Consider the following 6,534-nt stretch of genomic DNA (forward strand, 5'->3'; position numbering starts at 1 on the left):
TACACAGCGTATTACGCAGCGGAAATCCCTCCGTGGGAAGGAGCCCTAACTTTAGCCAGCAGAAGGCGCCATAGTATAAGGCAGAAAAAGAAAAGCCCCTAGGCAACCCCGAATCCAAAATTGGATTGCAGAGGGTTAAAGAGGCCCTGTCCTTTTTAGAACGACGGGGTAAAATCATACGTCCTGATCAGCCCCGCCCCTGACACGTTGGCACTTTGCGATAAATAAGTGGCTTTTGTGTTGCAGTTTGGGTACCCAGTCTCTAAAAGGTTCGCCATCACTGATATAGAGGAAGCCCCGACATGTTGGACATGTTGGATACACATGGGAGTGCAGCGCCAAAAACACATGGAACCGTAGTGAGAGGAAAAACAGTGTGAAAATGGCCTTATAAAGATATATTTTTACATTTAGGCTGGATTCCGACGAGCTTACGCATATTTGCACAGACAAAGAAATAACACGCAACGATTATCTCAGCTAGTGAAATAGACAATTAGTATAATATGCGTTCTTTCCCTATGAGAATGTGCGAGAAAATATAGTATGCTGCGTATTTTGTTTGTGCGATCGAAATGCACAATGTATGTACGTGCGTGCATGTATGTATGTACGTACGTGCATGTATGTATGTATGTATGTACGTACGTGTATGTATGTACGTACGTGCGTGTATGTATGTACGTGCGAGTATGTATGTATGTATGTACGTGCGTGTATGTACGTGCGTCTATGTATGTACGTATGTACATGTATGTACGTACATGCGTTTATGTATGTACGTGCGTGTATGTATGTACGTACGTACGCGTGTGTATGTACGTACGCGTGTGTACACGTACGTCGAATTTGGACAATAATTTGCTGTGTTAAAATTTCATCTTATAGGCCGGATAACAGATTACATAAAATTTTTGAATTTTTATTTTTTATTTGGCATTTTTGGATACACTAATAGCTTTTATTTATTTTCTTGCAAACGTACAGGTGCCATCACAATACTGTACCAAATTAGCACACAGCTAACAAAGCTTCGGAAAAACATACTAATTGTCCAAATGAGATGTCTGGATCTATTAAAGTTGTGGTGAAGAAAAGCAGGGACAGTATGTAGCTTATAGCGGTTTAGAGATTTATTAGAGATCTCCTGTGTGATCATTGTCCGGGTCTCCTGGACTCATGGTTAGTGTAGGGAATAGCGGTATAACCAGGAGCTTAGAAGTTCGCCCGCTAGCTTCACGTTTTGTCTAAAATGTCAAGTAATACCTGTTCTTTATAATCAGCCTATCTGTTAGTAGTGGTTGCATTTTTGGCTTCTGTATGCAGTGTTTTCTATCTCTGTGTATTCTGTTCCGTCTCTGTTATATGCCATGCGTGTGTCCTGTTCTGTGGCTCCTAGGATCAGCTATGGCCCAGTTCCGAAGACCGCTGGGCCGCCCTCTTATTTGGGCGATGTCTACGCTTAGGTTGGGCCACTGTCGACCCCCCCCCCCCCCCCTTTTAGCACAGGGTCAGTGGCATGGATTCCATGTGAATTTCCTGTGTGCATGTATACTACTAGACTACTAGTCCTTTGGTCACGATGGTGTTGGCAGTCTGCTAAATCTGCCCACACGATCATAACAGTCTGTTCAGAAAGCCACATAGTACTGATTACATTTTGGGTCCTATTTGTGCATACTAACATAACATTAGGGCCACAATGGGTACATTTCTGAAAACAATACAAACAGGGGTATCCATTTTGGGGTGTCAGTGCACATGAAAATGATTTTGGGGGAAAAAATTTTAGAATAGCACATTACCCGAACACTTTTTTTTTTTTTTTAATCTAAATTGCATTAATTTCTGAAAATGTGGGATCTAAATAATGTGGCGCGCATGCGCAGAAGCCGGCGAGCCCGGCAAATTCAAAATCTCCCTGCACCCGGCTGTCACAGATAGCCGAGTGCAGGGAGATATGACTGGGATAACGGTGATCATATAAAGTTAAAAAGTAAAAAAAAAAAAAAGTTAAAAGTTTAAAAAGTTAAAGTTTCATCTCCCCTTACGGATCGTATCCGTAAGGGGGATGAAATTACGTACCCAAGGTCCCGGATTTGTTCCCTGGTGGGATGTTGATCCGTGGACCTTACCCCAGCTTCTGCGCAAAAGTGAAAGATTGCCCAATAAATGTAACATCTCCCTGCTGCTGGCTACCAAAGGTCGCCAAGAGCCTGGAGATGTCACGGGGAGCCGCGGTATACGGTTACTGGTCACGTGATCGCCGTTATCCAATGCATAATGGCGATCACGTAAAAGTTCTTTAAAAAGTGGCAGTTTCATCTCCCCTCACCGAAGCGATCGGTGAGAGGAGATGAAACATCTTCTCGGAGGCTTCCGCATTTGAATCCAGATGCGATTATCCTCCATGGATCCTGCCAGCTCCTGGGTATGCGCCCGCCGGCAAAATGCCGGACACATTCGCAGGAGCTGGGGAGCCCAGGAAATTTTAAATCTCCTTGCTCCCAGCGACCAATGGTTGCTGCGTGCTTGGAGCAGTGACCGGGGGCCTCGTTGAGCGGTCCCCGGTCACATGATAAAGTAGCGAACTAACATTAGGCCGGTCACACATGACCGGAGAGGAATTACGGGTTCTGCATGCGCTTGATCAACGGTAATCCACGGATCAATCGCATGCATTGGATTACACAATTCCCCCCAATTAGCGGGTCGGAATTGCGTAATCCACTCGCAGAAACCACACACACATATATACACACACACACACACACACACAAGGCTCTCACCCTGCAGCTGCTCCTCCTCAGCGATGCTCTCCTTGCTGCAGAGATCATGTTCTCTGCACTCCCCTTCCCTCCTCCGCGGCCGTTGTCAGTCTGCTATCGGCACTTCTCTATTACTGTCTGCATTAGACAGAACAAGCCGAGAGCAGACTGCCTACTGACAGCAGCACGGAGGAGTGAGGGAACTTACTGCATAGGCGGCGGGCCGGATTCGGCCTGCGGGCATTGTTTGACACCTGTGCTCTAGATCATACAAACTTCTAGGCTGTGGGAGTTGCCGTCCTAAATGCGCAGACCGGTGCCAGCGGCCGGGGAGTGACGTTTCTGTGTGGGGCTCTGCGATCCCTGCACAGAAATAGAGCATGCCGCGGTTTGTTTTCCACGTGTGATTTCGCGCGGACAAACCGCGGCCGTCTGCCTAGGATTGCGTTTTCTAACGCAATCCTATAGCAGCTTCCATGGGTGGAAATTCTGCGGGAAATCCGGCAGCGGAATTTCCGCCCGTGTGCACGGGGCCTAGGGCTGCTCTAAGACGTGCATTCAGAAAACACAGCTTAAAATCGTGGGTTTTTTACCTCAATTTTTAGCAGCACTTTTGAACGCATGGTAAAGCGGTTTTAATGCACCCTACAATTGTGATGGGTGGGGAGGTGCGTTAGAAAACGCAAATACAGGACAGATAGCGCTTAAAAATCACCGCTTCCGAGCTCACGTCTGAGTAATCGCATTCAAATCAATGGAAGCAGTATACCGCAATAAAAAGCGGTGTGTGTGTGTGATTTTCATCTAGTGCAGGAAACGCGTTAATAGGGCTAATTCATGTATGGAAATTCGTTTTGCAGCTGTATGCAGCATGATTTAGGTATGGGTACGCGGTGAGAAAGGTAAGGGGGGGCCCTGAGCTGAACTTTTGCACCCGGGCCCTTGAGCCTTTAGGTACGCCCCTGACCCTAAGGGTGTTTCTCACCTCATCTTTCTGCGTTTTATATACAAAAATGACAGGAAAGGGTTGTGACCCGGCGGCCGTCGCAGGGAGAAGATGACCATCGCCACTGTATGCCACGGAAAGGGGTGAACGCGCGTGTGAACTGGCATTTCAAGCGCAACCCGATTACTGTAAACCTTGTTTATGCACAAATACGCTCCACTGCGACAATAGTCTTGGCGTGTACACTCGTCTGCCGAAGCCCTAGGGCCTCTTTCTCCTTTACGGAGCCTAAAGTGGATGGTTTAAAATGCCACCCCTACCTAAGGTTCATTCATCCAGTGCAGATAGGCGCTGGATGAACAATATTTTGATTTTGTTAACTGTTAATGATGTTTTTTTTCCTTATGTCAAATATAGCATCACATCCCTAAATGTAAAAGGCCTGAACAGCCCCTATAAACGTAGCATGCTTTGGAGACAGGCTCTTAAGTCCCACTCAGACATCTTCCTCGCCCAAGAGACACACTTCCTGAGAGATAAACACCCCCCCTGCAACCACCCTAAATTTCCAAACATTTTCCTGGCATCAAATGAAGGGAAAAAAAAGAAAGGCGTAATGATAGCCATTAGCCGGAACGTTACATTTTCCCAAAAAAACGTATACGTGGACCCAGGCGGGCGATTTCTAATATTAGTCTGCGTAATTAACGCCACCACCTACACTCTAGTAAATGTCTACTTCCCATTTAAAAGGCAGGCCAAATTCTTCAAACATGTTCTTTCCGAAGTGGCTAAAATTCGAGAGGGGAATTTGGTGATCGGAGGAGATCTAAACTCAGTGGTGGACCCTACCTTGGACTCCACCGCGAGCGGCAGGGGCATGTCACCCATTGTCCCAATCATACACTCAGAAGAATTATACGACGTGTGGAGGTGCATGCATGGATCGTAGAGGGACTACACGTTTCTCTCCGCGCCACATGCATCTTATTCTAGGATAGATATGTTCCTTCTGCCGCGGGCAGGCCTCGAGGGGGTTTTACAGGCGGATATTGGAACAATATCATGGTCTGACCACGCCCCCATATCCTTAACGCTCCAAGAGAGCCCATTTCAATAAATGGCGGCATGGTTGCGTGTTTTTTTGCGCTTGCAAATGTGCTTGATTCGTGCTAACAAAAGTACAGTAAGGGCCGCTTCACACAAACATATTTGTTTCAATGGATGCCTTCAGAATTCTCTTTACTCACACATTTCGCATGCGTGCAAAACCTCACCATGCTCTATTTTTGTGCACATTTGCGCACCAAGGGTCCCTGTACAAGTCTATGGGAAGTGTGCACGTAACCGATTCCTATCTCCAAAAAAAGTTATAATAAACAGCGATAAAGTCTTATAAACTCCAAAATGGTACAAATAAAAACTACAGGACATCACGCAAAAACACGAGCCATCGCACAAGTATCATGCGATACTTCCGCCATGTATCACGTGGACATGAGGCCTAAATCTAAGTGCTTGGTTGTTAGCAGCCGCAGCTGCGCTGCACCTCTTGCTCATCAGTTTTTTTTCCTGCTTTTGGAAACTGCTGTAGGAAAGGGGGTGCACCAGTACTGGAGGTACTGCAATACCAGGTCAATGTGCGGAGTGGACAGAGCAAGCACTTTTTCCAGCTCCCTGTTCTAAAAATCCATTTAATATATGATCCCCAGATAGGGGACGTATCAGATGCAACACGCTCAGCCAGCACTCCGGGCACACCCACAATGCACTGAGGGAGCCGGAAGACCTTTGCATAGCCCCGCCCAACGCCTTCTCAACCAGGGTGAGCCGTCCCCGCGGGAGACCCGCGCCTGAATGGAGCATGTCCGGATTTTTTCCTGCACGCGGGACCCGCGCCTGCAGGTAAAAATGACATCCGCAGGTATTTTACTACCTGCAGGTGTCTAATGCATCCATATCCATTGCATAGCGCCGATCGCAATGTCGGGGGTGGGGGGGTCCGAACAGCCCGGGATGACAGCTCCATGCTGCGGACACCGACAGCATGGAGCTGTCACGTCCAGAGCCCGAGGGGCTTTATTCTCTGCAGGACACATGTTTTTACTTCCTCAGAGAATAAAGCCCACTTCGGGAGGACGTAAAAACACTATGGCCCGGGGCGTGGCTTAGCAAGCAAGGAGAGAGGTCGCACGCTGTTTTGCTCCTCCACAGAATCTCCCTTTTCAGCCCTTTTCTGGGTCAAATCAGTGACCCAAACAGAGGCAGACAAGAGCACAGCACCTGGGGACCCACCAGAACCCACAACCGGCCCGGACAAGGCTCACCTGGTGATCTCCAGCCGCCAAAAAGAAGCCGAAGAGCCGCGGCCCTGCACAGCGGCCCGCGCCCTAACCCGACAAGTACCGCGCTCAGAAACACCCGGCGAGGACCGCTCACGGAGCGCCAAGCAGAGGACTATGGCACAAGGTAACCCCTGCCGACTTGGAGGGGAGGCTCTGTCACCCTCAGTGCCCGCGCTCTCACCGCAGCGCCTTGCAAATACACAGCCGCGGCTCCCTCCCTCTGAATATACCGCCGTGGCCACCAACCTGCAACTCGGCGGCACATACAATCATCAGGGTGATCCCCCGCTGGACTAATCCCCACGCTGGTGGTTTTCCCCCTCCTGCTCCCCAGAGCCGACAATCAGCACGGGCGGGCACACCGGAAGATCTGCACCTAGTCTCTAGCTCCCTGTGAGGCAGCGGCCATCTCGCCCCCCCTCCCCCCTGAGTCGAGCAGGCTGCTTGGCATACTAGCCAGACCAGAGCAGAAAAG

At 48.8% G+C, this 6,534-nt stretch overlaps 1 pseudogene; it reads right to left on the bottom strand.

Annotated features, from left to right (window-relative positions):
- Positions 1-5,311: 5,311 nt before the first annotated feature.
- Positions 5,312-5,439, bottom strand: LOC136601133 (U2 spliceosomal RNA; annotated as a pseudogene).
- Positions 5,440-6,534: the final 1,095 nt, after the last annotated feature.

The sequence above is a fragment of the Eleutherodactylus coqui genome, unplaced genomic scaffold (assembly GCF_035609145.1).
Source record: "Eleutherodactylus coqui strain aEleCoq1 unplaced genomic scaffold, aEleCoq1.hap1 HAP1_SCAFFOLD_30, whole genome shotgun sequence".
Taxonomy (NCBI): domain Eukaryota; kingdom Metazoa; phylum Chordata; class Amphibia; order Anura; family Eleutherodactylidae; genus Eleutherodactylus; species Eleutherodactylus coqui.